The sequence below is a fragment of the Ananas comosus genome, linkage group 9 (genome assembly GCF_001540865.1).
Source record: "Ananas comosus cultivar F153 linkage group 9, ASM154086v1, whole genome shotgun sequence".
NCBI classification, from domain to species: Eukaryota; Viridiplantae; Streptophyta; class Magnoliopsida; order Poales; family Bromeliaceae; genus Ananas; species Ananas comosus.
The window spans coordinates 14,230-33,541 of record NC_033629.1 but is presented as its reverse complement, the minus strand read 5'-3'; the positions used below and the strand labels follow the sequence as shown (position 1 = coordinate 33,541).

Sequence of the window (19,312 nt, the reverse complement as noted above, 5' to 3'; positions counted from 1 at the left end):
TATATATATATATAAAAGAGTGGGAGAGAGTCCACGGGGTCTACCGTGGACTCTCTCTCACGCGGTCCACTAGGCATTCTTGCCTCGTGGACCGTGCATACTCAAATGCCCTGAGCCGTGATTTTAGAGCTCACAGTTTTCGTTTTCCGCCGATTGCGAGCGGAAAACGAAAACACATTTTTTTCCGAGAATATGTAAAAAAGGTTTTTCAAAATTTTTTTTTTACAGCTAACCAAACATCAGAAAAAGAGTTTTCAGCGGAAAAAAAATTTTCGGGGCATTTTTACGGGGAACCAAACACCGCCTTAGGGTGTGTTTAGTTCGTCCGAAAATGGCTCCGAAAAAAAATTTTCGGTTGAAAAAAAATTTTCTGCTGTTTTGTTGCCTGTAAAATTTTTTCCAGAAAACTTATTTTACATATTTTGGGAAAACGAAAAGCTTGCTGTGAAAATATCGCGGCGCACGAAAAGCTTGCTGTTGGAGCACGCGGTCCACGAGGTGAACTTCACCTCGTGGACCACGTGAGGGAGAGTCCACGTGACCTGTGGACTCTCTCCCTCATTCATTATGTGTTTTATATATATATATATATTTCTTTTTATATAAATATATTATTATATAATATTATATTTATAAATATAGTTNTATTATGTAATATATTTATTATAATTTTAAATATATTTAATTTATATGTAAAAATTATAATAATAATATATATAGTATATTAATTATTATATAATAATAATATATATAATAAAAAATATATTATATAGGCTTTTATCTACTTTTTCTTGTTTTTCAACCAAACAACCATCATCGAAAGCTTTTTTTTTTTTTACTACAAACCAAACACTGCACCACATAAAATATTTTTTCCACAGAAATTTTTTTCACCTAAAATTTTTTTCGCAGTTTTACGTTAAACCAAACACCCCCTTAGTGAAACTCTTACTGTTTAGTTCCAGAGGCTCTCACAGACTATTAGTTATTTCTTATTTGAAATTATTTTCTTTGGATATCATTGTTTAGAACTATTAAATTTCTTTCCACTTTTAACTACATCTATTACATGCGCGTAGTCCGTACAACCAGTCAAATGATAAATTTAAACCTCATGTAGTCAGATTTGCACCTTCTCATCCAAATATTCTATAATTGATCACAGATGGTTCGGTTTAAATACACTCGGACTGATTAGCGGCAGCATCATTCTATGTTCAACATTCTACGTGCTAACAATCAGAAAATGCCATTGCACCCCACTACAACCGGAAACAAAACAGAAGAAGAAAAGAACTACTGTTTTTAACTGCTTTTATGTGAGAAGAATGTGAGTTAACCCTGATCAAGAGAAGTACAAGAGAAGTACATTACTTGCTAGGTCTATTTGTAGTTGCACTGTATATCAAAATTTCATTTTATTAGGATAAATTCAAGCAACCTTTTTGTAAATACAGACGATCTTTTGGTAGGCGCTTGCCCCCAATTGGATCAGGGGATCGAATCAATTATAGAAACATGAGTTTAATTAGTTGATTTATTAGTGAACAAGGAAAAATTATCTCATAGCATTCATTCTTATGGGAATGGGAAACAAGAGATACTTTTTCAAAAAATATAGACAAATGAAAGCTTAACTCCTAAGAATGCACTTTATGAGGCGGACCTAATTTTAACAACCGGCACAGTCACAATGAGATGGGGGAGCAAATGAGATTTAATACCCCAGTAGTCCTAGCCGTAAGCAATAGATACTAGGCAGATACCCCAGCAGTCCTAGTCGTAAGCGATGGATACTAGGCGATGTGCGTATCAACCTGTGCAATACTGTGCGTATCAACCTGTGCAATACTGTAGCTTACGCATTAAGTATCACGCCTGGAGAGTACGTACCCAAGAATGAAGACGTCCATCCAATGCCATACAATTAGTCTAGTTGCTCTCGCGGGTTTTCATAACCCTGCTGCGCACAAATCGGATATGCATTTGAAATAAAGCTTGAATATCACTTATAAATAATCTAAGAAATATGGCAGGTACAGGAATTACTTAAGGGACTAAAGAAACAAGAACAACTACTAATTCATCAGCCAATTGCTTATTACGGTTCAGTGGTTCACAGTGGAAAGGTAAAACAAGTGATAGAGAGAATCGTCGGGCACCCAACAAAATGCAGATGTGAACTATCCTTAATCCGGTGATCAATATTACATTAGAACTGAGTTTCTTGTTCTTGTCCATGAAGACGCATTCCATCAAGGTCTTAGAAAAAGAAAGAAAAGAAATAAAGAGTTCCAACATACTAATTCTAAGCGATTTTTTTATTAAAAAAAAGGAAAAGCAAATTTTCACCACTACATACAATGCGGCTTAGCGAGTAAAAGGATCTCTGCTGATAATAGAGCACTGAAGGAATACAGAGGAAAGTGGAAGCAACAAACAGAAAAGGTAAGACAAAGGCAAGTGGAAACAATCAATAAGAGAATGTCAAAACAAAAAGATAATCACTATTAAAAGATGCAGCAGCTGCTGCGTAATAGCGCAACAGGAAAAATCACCATCTTGTAATAGCCATGATGCCATCATGAGCAAGTTCAATAGAAGGTTACAGAGTACCCAACTTTAACATGTTATCATTATCACTACACTAGAAAGAGCAAATAACCATGCAAATGACAAATTATCGTTCATCACCAGCATATCTAATGGAATTACGAAAAAAGCCACCAAAATTGAAAAAAAAATTTATATAATTGAAGGATAAAAGACCACTGGATTTCAACACTTTCAATAAGCCTTTGCTAGAGTCGAAAAGCCAACAATTCACGCAAGCATGTGCGAGACAAAAGCTCCTTCAAACCGGTTGTGCCCTCAACGCCTCCAGAAACTTGCATGCTTCTCTTCTTGCATCCGCCTACCAGAGAACAAGAAAATAAATTTTAAATTGATAAGATCCAATGTGTTGAAACAAATAAAAAATCCCACGAATTGCAATTGATAGAAAGAATATGAGGCTCTTCACATTAGGCACCATAGCATGATCTAACCAGCTAGTGCATATAATTACTGAACCGACTGTTTATTCGGTAAAAGAAGCTAGATCAAGGCAACAATAATCTATTTACATTACCTTTACAGATGGTAGCAGCTATAATGATTCAATTAAAAAAAATAGAGTACAACAAAGCGGCCCGCCCTCAACTGAGAGGCGTTCGGACTTTGCTGCACAGAAGAACTTACTTTCGTATCGTTTGCACTTTGCTGCATTGTTTTAGCATCCATCCCTGAAGGAATGGTTGTCTTATCAAACTTTTACAGCTATCTAGTTTGCCTCAATGTTGACATTAATATTTGAGTACTCTATCACCTTGGCTGACGAAAAGCCTGCTCCAATTGAGTACAGGAAGTAAAACCAGGTAGGGTATATAATTTCACAGCTTTCACACTTCATTGATGCAAACGCTAGCTAATGAGAATAAAATTCAGAGCGGCACTATCTGAGTGCTCCGAAGCAATTATGTATTTACAAGATAGTGCTTACCTCTTATATTCTTTTGAACGCTCGATAAATTCGGTAGCAATATCACGGCCTTGATAGGATGCAAGGACAGACCTTATGTCAGCAGGTCTATGGACAGCCACAACTGTAATAAACAAAAGAAATTCTTACACCCCAAACTACATATAGCAAGTAAAAAATTTACAGAAAATAAAGCCAACTTTAATGGAAGAGTTATGTTTAAAATGTTGCTTACATTCTAGAAATGGAAGAAGATCCAGTAGTGCAGTATCGTCATTTTCAAGCTTCCATGGTTTTATGGGCACGCAATTTTTGGGCTGAAGACTTCACTCTAGAGCATGTCTAGTGACATAAAGAATGCGTGAGGGATCTCTATTCAGCTTTGATAGGTCCTGTAAGCAGCATGCGCTTATGAAAACATACAATAGTTGTGCAACAAGAGCGAGGCGAAGTAAATGGCATGACACAACTCAAATGCTAAAAATGGAACTACAGCCAGATAATATACAGAATGAACACCCTCAAACTTGACTTTTATACAGATAACACCCTCAAACTTGACTTTTATATAGAGAACACCCTCAAACTTGACTTTTATACTTTTGAGTGTATTCCTGAAGTAATATATATGCCTAAAAGTGTCTGAAACTTTCTTTCTTGGGGATGGAACTACAGTCATTTCACAGTAGCTTTTCACCCAAAAAAGGGATCTTTTAGCTGCACGAACATCCAACATACCCGATAATGTTTCCCATTTTGGTACTTTGTTGCAGCTCTTGACAGTAAGCGAATACAACCTTTTTGATCCAACCTTTCCACAACAGGATCTACATACTAAAGATATAGATATGGGAATGTTAAAATGAATGCAGACGGCCAATAGTTGTCGAAAAGTAATGCAATCAAATTACCATATTTAGCTGATCAGAGTGCACAACAATTTCATAAAACTTTGCAAGATGTTCCAGGAAACCTTCAACACCAGGTCGTTTAAATGTTCTCCATCCTCTATCACGCTGGGGAAGACAAAAAAACAATTAGACAACACCCCACCCCAAAAAAAACCTGAAGAAAAAAAATGGTAATATCATCCCCAAAGGAACAAAAAGCACAATATGGAAACACATAGTAGACCATATGAAACATTCAATGTGAGACATGCTCTACCAACCGAATTAGCAAAGAACTGAATACAATCCTAGGAAAATCTACCAGAATATATGAGTAACACAGCTTGAATATTTAAGCTTATGGCAAAAAGGTTGGCATTACAGAAGGAAAAAAAAAAAAAATTGATATATAGCAACATTATTCTTATGTACTAGGCCTGTCAAAAGGTTTGAAGGATTCAGGTCATCCGAAAGATTTAACTATATTGGGGGTTAGGAAAAAAAGAGAAAAACCTATATTATACCAGTTTCTATCATTAGCATAACCAAGGATTAAAGTGCCTATCGGCGATCCACCGTATCGTATCATACCAATAAGATATCAATATAATACAACCCTGTGCCAATGGCATAGTTCAAACCCTCTATTCTTTAAATTAGTAAATAAATTTCTCAATAAAGTTTAAAAGATTTGATAAAGATACATAATAAACAGTTAAAATATTTTGTTGCTCAAGAAAATAAATATTTCATGCCATTATGTGTCAACAATACATATATTTTCTGTGACCGGCACGCATCGGCACGACCCCGTGCCAGGATACTTAAATCCTTGAGCATAACACTAATCCTGGTAGAATCAGCTGTAAGAACTTTCTTCCAACAAATAGAAAAAACTAGGATATCAGAAAATTTTATGCACTAACATGCAGAACACAAACAAGAAAGGCAACTTCTTTAAGAATAATGTCTTGTATGTGATGAAATTAACGCAAGGCTTAACAACTTAAAATACTATTTTTCCTCTTCCATCTATTATTTTGACTCTATATTCTTCTTCTTATATCTCTACTTTGTAGCATTTACTCATATAATATCTGCATAATTGGTTATCCATTCTCTAAAATAAGCAACATATCCTATCATTCCTGCATCACAAGTTGGGATTGAGAAGCGTGCGACATATCCTCATCAACACTTCCAGATGAATTGTGCATGTATAATAGTTTTGTAACACATTATCAATGCCAAGAACTTGCCAACAAAATACATGTAACTATATAATTGAGTAAAAACTTGCCAAGCAAGATGACGATGACAATTGAAAAACAAAATACAGGATGAAACTGTTAGATCACATACAAATAGGACTGTCAACCAATGGAAGAAACAATAGTTTAATTAAGGTGGTATTCACAAGCTACTGTTCCAAAGCTTTTAACCAAAGAGAAAGTAAGGGGGATGAATGACACCACAAAGCCATGGTATCACAACTGGTAACATAATAGATGAACAATAATGCAAGATGGCATGCAACACCCTGACGTGCAGAGTAACTATTGAAATCTACTTGGGCCGAGCAAAAGAGCAGGTTAAACTAGTATAGAAGGAGGTCAAGATCCGTCAACAGATGAGCTTGTAAATCAATGTGCTGTAAAAACACATATATAAGACATAATTCTTTGTAGATGATTGCAGTCACTTAAGCCCTTAAGTAAATTCATTCCCACTTATTCATTTCCACTTATTGCATACCATCTAAAACAATCCAAAAGAGTAAATACCACATCAACAACAAAAGATACCTGCCAGTTGGAATACACAAGAGTCTCAATGAGATCCAGAACAAGAGTATATACATATTGTTCCTCAGGAAGTAGGTCGGGAAGTAGCTTGTCTGATGATGGCTCTGTAAAGTCCTAACCAACAGAAAATGAAGCATCAAAACTGATTATAATTGACCAGAGCTATTAAAATTATTAAACATATTCAATATACTAAATACAGTCAAAATACGAATAGTTAAAAGCGAGCAGTATGTGGCGTACCCGCACATGCTTCTCAACTTTGGTCCTAATATCCAGAAATAATTCAATGGCCTTCACAGGAACTGCCATAAATAAAAAAATAAAAAAAAAGAAGAAGAAAAAAGCAAACAATCACGGAAAGAGTACATTAATTTCTATGATCTTGCAGATTGATAACTCTAAACAGATGGTTTTTCTGATTGGGTTCCGATTTGCATTTCAATTCAGGTTACATTAATTTTTGTTGATTCATCGAACAGCTGTGAGCGGAACTTGGGATCTAAACATATAAATGGATGGGGATGAAGAAAACGAAGAAAGTGAAGAGGGAGGCGTACCGAAGGCGATGACGGCAGCAGTGACGGCATCGCGGTAGAGGCGAAGGGGAACGATGGTGCAGATTTTAAGGGAGGTCGATGGATCGTCCGACGAAGCGATGACAGCTGCTCCACCCCCGGCCCTAAGGAGAGTAGCCCCTACCGCCCACTTCGCCCCTGCGCGCCACATCCCGCGACCGCATTTTTCCGGGAAGAGATGGGGCGACCATAAACGTGCCAGGGACCGACAGCAGTCCAGATCTTTGCTTCTACCGGTCTACCGGTGTAGGCATATATTAATATGGATACCGGCGGTCTAGGGATATATGTACATATATGCATGGAATCGTTAAACTCATGGATTATCCGCCCTACTAGCACGCATCGAATGGGCCAAGCTAGAGCAGGGGAGTAATGAGCCCATTGTACGAAATTAGATACCAATTATAGTAATACCAAAATACTCTAAACTGTTATTTGAGTGTCCAAATAAATTATCTGATATTATCTATAATCTGCATAAATTTTTTTTGTCGTGATTAAAAGCTCAGATTGATGAAATGTCTAGCATAAGATAGCATATTTCCTCCACCAAATTAATTATTGGAACAAGAAAACTCATGAAACATACTAAATCCTTAAAAAATTAACTTATGTAACATAAAACTTATCCTATAAAATTATGAAAATAATTTATTAGACATCAAAATTATCTAACAAAATTATTTAAAACTCTAATCAAAACTCATCACTTGTAGTGTTGAATGTATGTTTTAGTTTTAGTTTTTCCTCTCTTCTTCCTGTCTGAATCTTACTTTAATTTATTGTGGGAATTTCCAAGCCGAAAAAAAGAAATAGGTAAAAATGCATGGAGGCCCCCCACAAAATTTGGTCATTTCTGAATTGCCTTCAACTTTGAATGTTTTTTTTTTTTCCCCATACTATTGCCATCTTCTTATATGTTGATTCATTATGAGTTCAAGTGATTTTGGGCAAATAAATTTAAATGCAGGATGAATTTAAATTTTTAAACAATAAAAAAAAAGGTCAAGGGCTCTCAATGTAAAGTAAAACAATTAAATGGTCTAATATCAACCGGCCACTAGTTGAGTGGGCCTTCATGCATATTTGCCCAGTTAAAAAAAGAGTATCTGGGCTAAAGTGGGTGATTGGGCTGTTGTTGTTGTTTAGCTGTAGGGCGAATTCTATGGGGCCAGCCTAACCATGAAAATAGTTAATCGTAGCCCAAACTAATAATAAGAGTTGGATTTTATTACATGGCCTGCACGTTGAGCTCGCAGAAAATGCCCATGCATATATAACATGATTAAATGGGCCTGCACCTTAACGAATGGAAACTTCTCAACTTACTATGATGGTTGGTGTGCTTCATATTTCTTTCTATCACATTTGGATGCATAAATATTTTATAAAAAATATATATTTTATAATTTAATTAAGAAATTTATACACATCATATGTGAGGAATGTTAGCAAATATTTTAAAATAGATATTTTATTTGGCTTCCAAGTTAATTTTTGGGAGTAAAATTAATTATTTTGTAGGTAAAATATAAAAAGTAAAATTGCTTACTTGTAATTTTATTAGATAGTTTTTATGTTTAATAAGTTATTTTTATAATTCTTTAGAAATTTTTATGTCAAATAAGTTGTTTTTACAAGGACTTAATATGTTTCACGAGTTCTCTTGTTTCAAAAATTAATTTGGTGGAGGAAATATGTTGATTTACGCTAGACATTTCATCAACCTGAGCTTTTAATCACGACAAGATATTTTTAAGCCAATTATAGATGAATATTGAATAACTTATTTAGACATCAAAATAATAGTTTAGATTACGTGGTATCATTATTGGTATTTAATTTCGTGCCAACGAAGGAAGAAGAATAAGAAAAGGAAAAGAAAATGGAGGCTTAGCTGAGTGATATAGCATCTTGAACTCAATAAAAATAAAATGAAAGAAACAAAAAACAAGAAATAAAATAAACTAATGAGTTCGGCAATTTTGTCGAACACGGAAGATTAATGATCGGAGTTGGACTGGCCCATTAAGGCACAACGGTCTAATAACAGCCCACAAATCTAAGATGGTAAGGCTGTGTAAATAAAGTGGGCCATAACGGGCTGGCTCAGAGCCCACTAAGGTTGTCCTTGCACATTATTTTCTCTTTGTACCATTTTGGATAAAATTACTGGGCTTTCCATTTTAGGTAAAGTGGAAAATAGTATCTCTCGTAAATTGCCCAAAATGGAACGTTTGTGTTTCCGTGCCGGCAATCTATACTGGTCACAAATTCTTTTTCCCGTTGCTTTTTCTTTCTTTCTTTTTTTTTTCTATTCCGGAATAATAATAAAAGAGAATAATTGCTTAATTTTGAGGTAGCAATATTAAAATGGAAAGATTAACCACAAGTTTTTTTTTTTCTTTTTAATCAGATTCTACATAAATAAAAGAAAGTAAACTTTTAAAATTTTGACATTATAATTTTAGTCTTTTTAATAGCATTTTTTTGTGCCTTTTATTAATTGGGACATCAGAAAGTAATGAAAATTTAAATAGATGATAAATTAAAAATTTTAAATTTCAGGCATCTATTTAAAAATTAGATATTCTACTTTTAGAAGAAATTTACATAAGTTTGGGCAAATGACAACCCCCACAAGTGAAACTTTCCATTCGGGGCTACTAACGAGAGTTACAATTTTTGACTTTACCTAAAATGGAAAGCCTTCAGTGAGACCTCTCTACTTGTTTTTCCTTATTTAAATATTAGATCCTAATACATTTTTTTTTTTTTTTGACCAAAACCACTTGACCTTAGAAAAACCAAAAAATAAAAAACTACAAGGATCACAGTTAAATGAAATTTAATAATGATTAAACCGACCTTATTTAATAGCGAACACATTGCAAAACTAGGAAGGAAAAGAAATGTTTCTATTTTCTTCTTGAGTAGGGAGTAGAGAGATATATATTTCTGTGATGGCCCACCAACCCATTTCAAATCAACCCCTGAATCTAGTTTGGGCCGAATTTTGGAAAATCTTAAACCCGAAACTCTAAAACCCTAAAACCTTCAGACATATGGTAGACCACACTGTTAAACTAGTTTGGGTCGAATTTTGGAAAATTAGTCTTGAGTCTCAGATCTCAGTGCACATTTGGGCTTGGGTTCACGGCCTCTCTTTCTATGATTACGCAGCTGTTTAGGCCTATGGAGCTTTGGTAACAAAAAATTGAAGCCCGGTCAACATAGCTTGGGCCTAATTCCGAAGACGGAGTTGCTGTTTATTATAGTGATTCTGCAGTTCAACCCAGGCTTGCGTTGGCGACCTATCTATCATATCATGTTGGAACCGGCCGACAGATTCCACATCTTGTCGAACCAATTTGGGCCCATGGCATATGAATCTACTATTCACAGACCTTTGGGCATTGGTGGAAAAAATCCACGGAAGGGTCTGGTGTGTTGATAGTCCTCGGTTGGGCTTACCCTGTTATTAGGCCTATAGGCTACGGTTAAGAGAACCCAATCCCTTTTTTTCGGCCGGATTGATGGGAGCCAAAGCTAAATCGACCTAATTTGGTCCATTTATGTAGACCAAAATAGCGTTTTCACTCATGCAGCAGATCAACCCAATATGTAAAGTTTGGGTCCGGTTTAGGCTCCCAGACTACGTAGATGCCATTTTAAAGACCTGTAGAAAATCGCACCCAGTGCAACCAAGAAATAGTTCCCAGATTCAATTTTATCCGTAAAAACAATGGATATTTTATCTAATACAAATATTCGCTTTTCCAAATGCATTACGAATGAGGGCCAGGGACAAAAAGAAAAGAATAAACAAGTAATTACACAAAAAAAACAAACAATTTGACCTTTAGGGTTTAGAATTTAGAGTTCTGGATATAGAGTTTGCAGTAGATACTAAATTACATCGACCATCCAATGTACGTTTATTTTAAGCATGAAATATATATCCTGAAAGTGAATATCCTGAAGGTGACGTGTTCTATTCTAATGCGTCGTGATTTAACTTAGACGCATACAGTTCAGTCTCATTCCATATTGCCAGTTGTTGTAAAGAGCTTCCCAATTATCAGCAAAGTATGTTTGACATGTAAGATCCACTTTCAACTCTTATATATAATAACGATTCTTGACCTGTAAACACTAATCACTAAAATTAGTATTTTAATACTATTTACTATTTAACAAATTGAAATCAACCCAGATTATGCCGAAATCATGCATGACACTGATCTAACTAACTCGGCTTACACAGTTAGAAGTGTCATACAAGTTAAATTGTATAGCTTTGGACAGCAATGAACATGGTTGGCCCAAATAGACTGAAGGGACATGGACTTTTAAGTGTTGCTTGGAACACTAGCATTGCCGGCCCATATAGCAGAGGGGCCTTCTAATTGGTAAGCCTCCGTCCAACTTTGAAGTGAGAAAAGAAAACGTGCACAAAATTAAAGTAGTGCATGCTAATTGCTCTAAATTATAAAAGTTGGCTAATCATTACCTAACCTTTTATTCATTAAAAATGTACAATAAGACATTTGATTAAATTCTAAAAATTTGTATGTTTGCTGAATCTACCAAAGAAACAACATTTAAAATTTGAATCTCTTGCGAAATGAAACCTTAGCATATATTCCACGTGTAGCATACAATGGATCAAGTTTTATTTTTTTTCTTTTTTCTTTTATTTTTTTGATGGAATTGCAACTTAATCTTAATGTTGGTTATGATTCTTCTCCGGGCCTATGGTTCCCAGGTGAAAAACAAACCCAATCGTGGTTGAGATTGTTTGGGCCGAATCACAAGGCGCTAAACCAGGCCGTCCCGTCGCAAGTTCTCTCGGTCGAAGCCCCAATCCACCTGGACTAGCTTCTGGCGCTCCTATTTATTCCCGCCCGAAATCCTTTTCCCCAAATTAATTTTCCTTCCGTCGATCTCGAGGGATTTCAAATTTCGCTAGGGTTTTTCTATCTTAATTTTGAAATAGAAAGAAAGAAAGAGCGAGAGCGAGCGATCACCTTCATCCACTTCGCCACCATCGATCGATCCATCGAGCCCCACCTCAAGAAATGCTAAGGAGCTCGATCGGAGGGTTCGCTCCGGTGATCATCATCCATTGGCGCTAAGCGTTGAGGGGAGGACCATGAAAAGGCACTTCACTTTCAATTCGAAGCTCATCATCATTGTTCTCACCATCATTGCGGACGATATTATGCAGTTCGCCAATGCAATCGCCGCCACTGGTGACTTACCTTTCTTTATCTGATTTCGACCATTTCCATATTTGGGCCTATATAATGTCGGTTAAGCGTCTGTTTACTGGTGCATATCTTTTCTTTCGAAAAAAATTATGGAGAAATTCTTATGTCCTCTCTCTCTTTCTCTCTCTCTCTCTAATCTTTTCATCACTGGGTGTTAACAGAGCCATTGTTTGCAGGTTGAAGAGTTTTAGTTTCTATCTAACTATTTATGTTTTATGCAGTGAGTAACACATTGCAAAAGTGCAAATTCTTATTTATGAAAATTTAGAAATTTCCTGAAGAACATCTAACATTGTGCATTACCTTTTCATAATCCAGAAGAAATGGATTAAACCCATAAAATTTTGTCCAGCTACTGTGATCATCTAACCTTAAATACCTTGAAAATAACTTCTTGTAGTGCGATTCAAGTCATAGCTCATGCCATTCAAGTCAACACTCATCATATGCCAGAAGCTGTTCCATATATCATTCTTTCATGCGTGTGTTCCTTAGAGTACTGAATACTAATAACTCTTAACACTAAAAGCTTCCATATATCTCCTGTGTTTGGACTCCAAGATTGCCTGTTTGAACGCTCCATTAAACTCTAACACCGGTGCTGAGCTGTAACCTTATTTCTTCTCTGCTTACTTACCTGTGCCACATTGACTTTTTACAGAAGAGGCATCCAATGTTTGGTTCATATTTTTTACTGTCTTAGATATCTTAATCTAAAAAACTAGTTATTACACGGAGAGAGAAGTAGATATAGATATGGTTTAGTCTCTATCTGGTTCTATGTTGCTTATATGATTAGGTTTAGTCGACAAAGTTCCATTTATTTGCATCACCTTTTTTTATTCTTTTGGTATGTTGATACTAATCATGGTACTTCCATCTCTTTACTTCATCTTCATGTCAGTCATAATCGACCTATTTTCATCATTTGTCCTGCCGGTTTCGTTAGTCTAATATTTCAGTTCTCTATATTTTTGTACTGTATAGCAAAGTATAATTTTCTCAACAACTGGCCTTATACACATATCAGGTACCAGGGGAGGAAGGACTTGTAGTTAAGAGTAGTGTCATCAGTTGGCAAGAAGTTTGAAGTGAAACAACAGTATTTAAAACTATTTAAAGAAGAGAATTACCCAACAGAGTTTCCATAAAAATCAAGGGTAAATAGAGCTATATAGTAATGGGTTTGTTTCGACACTTGTTTCTTCTTGTTCACTAATATGGGCGCATCTTCCATTTACTCTAGGAAAAGATAGAAAATGTAATGACAGGTTCTATTGTGTATATTTACATACAAATATTGTGTAGGCTATATTGTTGTTCCACACATAGAAGGCGTAGATGTGTGTGCGTTCAAGGATTCGGTTCAAAATTCCCTTTTCGTAACCAGCGCCACATTTATCTCTCCTATATAGACTCTCTGAAGTACTTCCGACCGGAGAAGCTCTACGCACTTTTGTTTACCATGAAATTCTGGTAGTTTTGATCTCTGAACCTGAGTTATTTGGTCAACAGGCCACCTGTTTGTGATTCTTTGTGTCTCATATATCATTCAAGACCTGATTTTGATTTTAACATTTATGTCCTTACAGATAGAGTATCTTGAATATTGTGAGAAGTGTGCCATCTTGAGATATCTGACAAATTGCGGGAGTAGTGAGTGTGAAGGGTTGTGGGTTTCCATTTGTTTGTTTGTCTTATATTTGCTCATATTAAATGTCTTCATTGTATTCTCCTCTTCTCAAATACTTATTAATGCTTAAGGAGAATATTGTCAGACATACTACGAGTTCATATGTTCACTCAATTATATCCACGTGGGAATGCAAGGCTAAGGTTACCGGATCACAGTTGCCATACTTCGAAGGGGGTTATTGGCCGGGGCCGGTGGAGGTTTTCTTCAACAACGTCTTCAAGAAGAAGATAATAGAAAATAACGAACCAAGTGAAAAAGAATAAAGATTATTTCAAAAAGGACTATCAAAGCTGTTGGTCATACTGATCTTTCTAGCAATCTCTCCAAGGATGCTTTGTTCATGCGAAAAGTAAATTACCTATTACCTATTACCTATTCTGGTCTTTGCCTTTTTCTAAAATAGTGATTCATCAGGAGGTTTGTTAATGACCAATCTTTTTTCCCTTTTTCTTTTCTCTTTTCTTGGTCTCAGCTCGGTGAGACCATTTGTTCAATGAAGGAAAAATTCATCTGTAACAACCTGCGGGACATTACATCATCATAGTTCATCTGCGGACTGCAGCATGCTTGCACCCATCGCTTTTTTCTTATGGTCTTGCGGACACGGTTGTGCAACCAATGCAAAAGGTTCCTATTTGATCTGTAACAAGTATGTTTTTCTCTTTGCTTTTCGTAATGTTATTAGTTTGGTTAAAGAGAAGTTGCTGAATAATCACATTGAATTATATTTTCAACCAACCTCAAGCACCTGCCCTTATTTACCTGTTAGTAATAAAAGTTGAAGTGAGAAGTATTTCTGTAACAAAATTATCCTTCATATGGAGAAATTCCTCAAATCCTCTCTCTCTCTCTCTAATCTTTTCACCACTGGATGTTGAAAGAGGCTTTGTATGCAGGTTGAAGAATTTCCGTTTGTATCTTGGGGTCTATTGCTTGATTTGGCATGAGCATGATCTGTAATTTTGCATTAATGTATTGGCTTTGTATGCAGGTTGAAGAATTTCAATTCGTATCTTGGGGTTTATTGCTTGATTTGTCATGAGCATGATCTGTAAGTTTGCATTAATATATTTTGTATTCTGCAATTCTTTCAAGTAAAAAGCTTTGGAACAAAAATTATTTTATATTTTCTAGAAAAAAGGGGAGTTTGTTCTCATACATATTCTATAATTGGTTGAATGTAGTTGGCACTATTAAAACAAAATTGTAATAACTTAAACATGCAAGTTGATATGCGATATTTTTACCATAATTTGAATATTGATGAACACAATGGAAATAAAATTTGGAAAGATACTTTGTGGATCGTTTTCGTACTTCCTACTTTTCTTCCCTGTTCTGTTCTCTCTATTAGTCCGGCTTTTCATATTCTCCCTCTTTTCTTATTCTCTCAATGAAGGTTTAGGTTAATGGCATTGGCGTAAATTTATTAATTGCATATGAAAATAAAATTGTGATAACTTAAACAATTAAGTTGATTGGTACTTAATTTGAGTTATCATTCTAAATAGCATTGCGGACTTGTTCTTATAATAACAGTTTGTTGTATTGTGCTAGTTCAACTAGATTATTGTAATATTAATTTTTATCTTTTGTTGTACTTAATTCAAGTTATCATTCTAAATAGCATTTCTTAATATATTATTGTAATATTTTTTTTTTTCAGTTTTGAATTGTTATCTTCGTTTCTCTATTTTTTTTTTCACTTCTCAATTTGTCTGTTTTGTTAGCTTCTTTTTTACTCTTTTGAATTTATTTTCTTTAATTTTGTTTCAATTTTAACGTCAAAATTTAAGGTTGTTGTTGTTCATGGTATGTTATTCACGGTTGCTACTTCCTTTTAATTCACAAATGTGAAAAGATTGTCAGGCTTGGGAAAATCCTTTTCTTTTATTTCCTTGAGTTTTCTTTTAATTTTTGACAACTTTCTGTTGTTGCAAATTTTCAAAATCTGCTATAGGTTTCTTCTAGTTTTATTTCTGTTCAATATTATTAGATTTTTAATTTGCCAATCTTCCATTGGTTCTCTCTCTTTTCCACATCTATTTCTTTTCGTTCTCCTGTATGTTTTCCTTCCATTCTATCGATGTAGGGAAAAGAGTTGAACCTTTATGTGGGCCCAAGCATACTTAAAATCTACAAAAAAATTCACAGTAAATTAGGAAAGAACCATATGGGCTTTCCCAGCCCAAACTAAGATTTTAATCACATGGGTTTCACATAAAGCTATATATTGGCCCAAGTACTTGCAAAATGTAACAGAAAGCCAAGTCAATTATATGGGCTTTACTTAACATGCAATTTTTTATAATTTTTTTATTATTACTTTTTTACCTCGCATTCATATTTTTGTTCGCACCCAAATCCTTTTTTCCCAAATTTATTTTCCCTCCATCGTCCTCGATCTTGACTCTTCAGAGAGTTCAAATTTCACCAGGGTTCCTAGATCTTAATTTTGAAATAGAGAGAGAGAGAGAGCAGGAAAGAGCATCTTAATTTTGAAATGGAGAGAAACAAAGAGCGAGAGCGAGAGATCCACGGAGCCCGACCTCAAGAAACCTTGGGTGGCTACGGAGCCCGATTGGGCCGGCGATACTATGCAGTTCGTTGATACGATCGCCGCCATCATATGTGCAACATTCTCCTCCAGGTGACTCATCTTCCTCTGTCTGATTTCAACCATTGCGCTTTGAGATGTTGTTTTGTGAAGAGATTCACTATCAATGAAAGCAAAAGGGAATAGAATAGCAGTTGCATGGTGACTTTCTAGTTGTATGGGAGTGCTCATCTGATGCTGGTGTTTCAGATGGTGTTGATTGTCATACCGAGCAAGGATTTGCATGACTGAGAATGAGATCAATAAGGAAAATGCCAAAGTTAAGATGGAAATGAATGATTCACTCGTAGACCCTAAAAAAAAAAAGTAAATCAGACATAGATCCAAAAATGTGTTTCACTAACGAAATTGTTCACTCTAGAGCAAATTAGGCTTCACATTGTTGGTCTGGGAAAATGGTTTGTTAGGTAAGCATTTGGAGTTTCGAATTGTTAGTTTATTGCACTGATTAGTTGGATTTGCTCCTGCATTAATCAGTAACTTTCTTGGTTGGCTTTCTTCTCTGTTGAGAATGAGCTTTTGCAATTATTGATGAACTTTCTTTCCTATCTTTTTTGAACTACTTGCAGTAATTTTATGATAATCTTGTTCTCCACCTTTTTTGTACTTTTTGCCGACTGTAGTTTTTCATTAAAGATATTGATATCAGCGTGAAATGCTTAAGATGATCTTAAATGCTTAATATGATTGTTATATTCTTGTTCCATATGTTTGATATCTGCCTTTTCTGCTACCGGTTCTTAGAAAATTTGAAGTATGATTCTCTACTTATTCTTTATTGTTTTTTTTTTTTTTTTATCGTATCATTGTCACTATTTACATTAGTCCTTCTCACACAGAGTAAGGCAAAGGCTGAAAAGAATCAGGCGATGGAACATTCCATGAGCGGGAACTCATGCTAATTATGCGCAGTGGAAAGTTTACCTTTGAACCCAACCGATTTATTTCTTGGGTTGTGAATTAAACGAAATGCAACTTATTATTCACATGGAAGTGGCCACTGCTATCTTGTTGTAGTCTCTGGGACGGGCGCAACCAATGCACAAAGTTCGAACTCTATGACAAGTATGTTTTTCTTTATTCTATTTATTTAAAATATAAATTTATTAGGAAGTTCTCAGATCCTCGCTCTTTCTTTCTCTTTAACCTTTACACCACCGGATGTTGAAAGAGGCTTTGTTTGCAGGTTGAAGAATTTCAGTTCGTATCTTGCAATTATTGCTTGATTTGGCCTAAGCATGATGACACCATTGGTCAATGGATGGTATTGATCACACTTTTGGTGATATTTTCTCTTCTACAATTTTTGGATTCCATAGTGCGTAAGTTTGCATTAAATTTTAATCACTAAAATTTGTTTAGATTTCTTAATCACAATTGGTTCTGGATTTAGTCGTTTGAACAATCTAAGGATATCTTGTTGTGAATAAGAAACTACCAAATGCTAATCCTATTTGTCATTGAAATGTAAACTATATTGGATTAGAATTGGAATTAAATTAACATTGTGCATTTAATCTTTTTTGTGCGCTCTTCTTAAAAATTAGAATACGTAAGTTCTTTCAAGAAAAAAGTTTTGGTACAAAAATATATTTTATATTTTTTGAGAAAAAGGAGAGTTTGTTCTCCTACATATTCTATACTTTGTTGAATGTAGTTGGCACTATTAAAATGAATCTACAATAACTTAAACAATACAAGTTGATTTATGATATTTTTGCCATAATTTGAATATTGATAAACACAATAGAATAAAATTTCGAAAGCGACTGTGGATCGCTTTCTTATTTCGTACTTTTCTTCCCTCTTCTCTTCTCTCAACTGGAGGTATAGACTGGCTCTTCTCTTTTCTCAACTGGAGGTGTAGATTGGCTCAGATTTTTAGATTCTCCCTCTTAACTAATTCTCTCAACTAAGGTTTAGGTTAGTGGGTTTGCCTTAATTTTATTAATTGCCTATGACAACAAAATGGTAATAACTAAAATAATTCAAGTTGGTTGTGAAGGCAGTATTGCACCACTAATTTTTTTTTCTTCTCTTTACTCGTAATTACTATATAATTCTTTTCTTCTCTTTCCTTGACCTCTTTTTTGTGTTTTGTTATGCCTTTCCTTAATTTTGATATGTTCTTCTTCCTCTTTTCGCCAATTGCAGGTTATACTGCTTTAACTTTGTTCTTTTGTATCTGGACACATTTTCTTATGCATGGCTTTTCAACCTTTGTTTAGTGATTTTAATATGTTTGCTTAAACAGATACTAATTTTGCTTTTGTTTGGTGGCAAATTTTCACTGAACCTAACCTAGGTTGACTTAGGTCTCACTTTCTATATATTTTATAAGCAACTTGAAACTTTTTTTGAATCAAGTCTAGATTTAGCCTGTGGTCTAATTCAAGCCATGACAACTATGCTTTGGAGTGCGAAGAGGTCACAGTTTGTTGTATTGTGCCAATTCAACTACATAATTGCGGTGACATAAATCATATATTTTGGCACAATTCAATTAGATATTTGCGGTGAAATAAATCATACATTTTGGATTTAATTGGTTAAAGAGTTGGGTGAGTTTCCAATGGCATAATGGTTGATCACTTGGTTCCCCAAACAGTATTTAAATAGGTAATTTTGTATAAAATGGGTTGAACCCAATTTATCTGAGTGACCAAGTTTGCCGATGACCAGTTATTATTGAAGTTGGGTTGGCCTCCCCTTCGGTCAAATCGAATCGCATTAGGCTTTGGTTGACCATGTAATTCTGTTATTGGAAGCAACCCAACCCTACCCAAGTACCTCCTCTAGCTTTTGTAACATATCGAGATTAATATGTAAAATGTCTATATTGACTAGTTCTCTTAAATATTTTTGTTTCCATAAAATTTTCAATTATTGATGTTTTCAATGGTTAACAAAAATATATTTGCATTTCCCTT

General features: G+C 35.0%; 2 long non-coding RNA genes and 1 pseudogene across 2 annotated transcripts; 2 read left to right on the top strand and 1 right to left on the bottom strand.

The window, feature by feature from the left end:
- On the bottom strand, positions 2,483–7,063 carry LOC109715813 (annotated as a pseudogene).
- LOC109715815 lies at positions 11,837–14,812 on the top strand. The gene is made up of 4 exons (XR_002217760.1): positions 11,837–12,051; positions 13,848–14,114; positions 14,238–14,414; positions 14,757–14,812. It is a non-coding gene; the product is annotated as an uncharacterized LOC109715815 (long non-coding RNA).
- On the top strand, positions 16,220–17,742 carry LOC109715816. Its single transcript, XR_002217761.1, has 3 exons — positions 16,220–16,415; positions 17,222–17,447; positions 17,569–17,742. It is a non-coding gene; the product is annotated as an uncharacterized LOC109715816 (long non-coding RNA).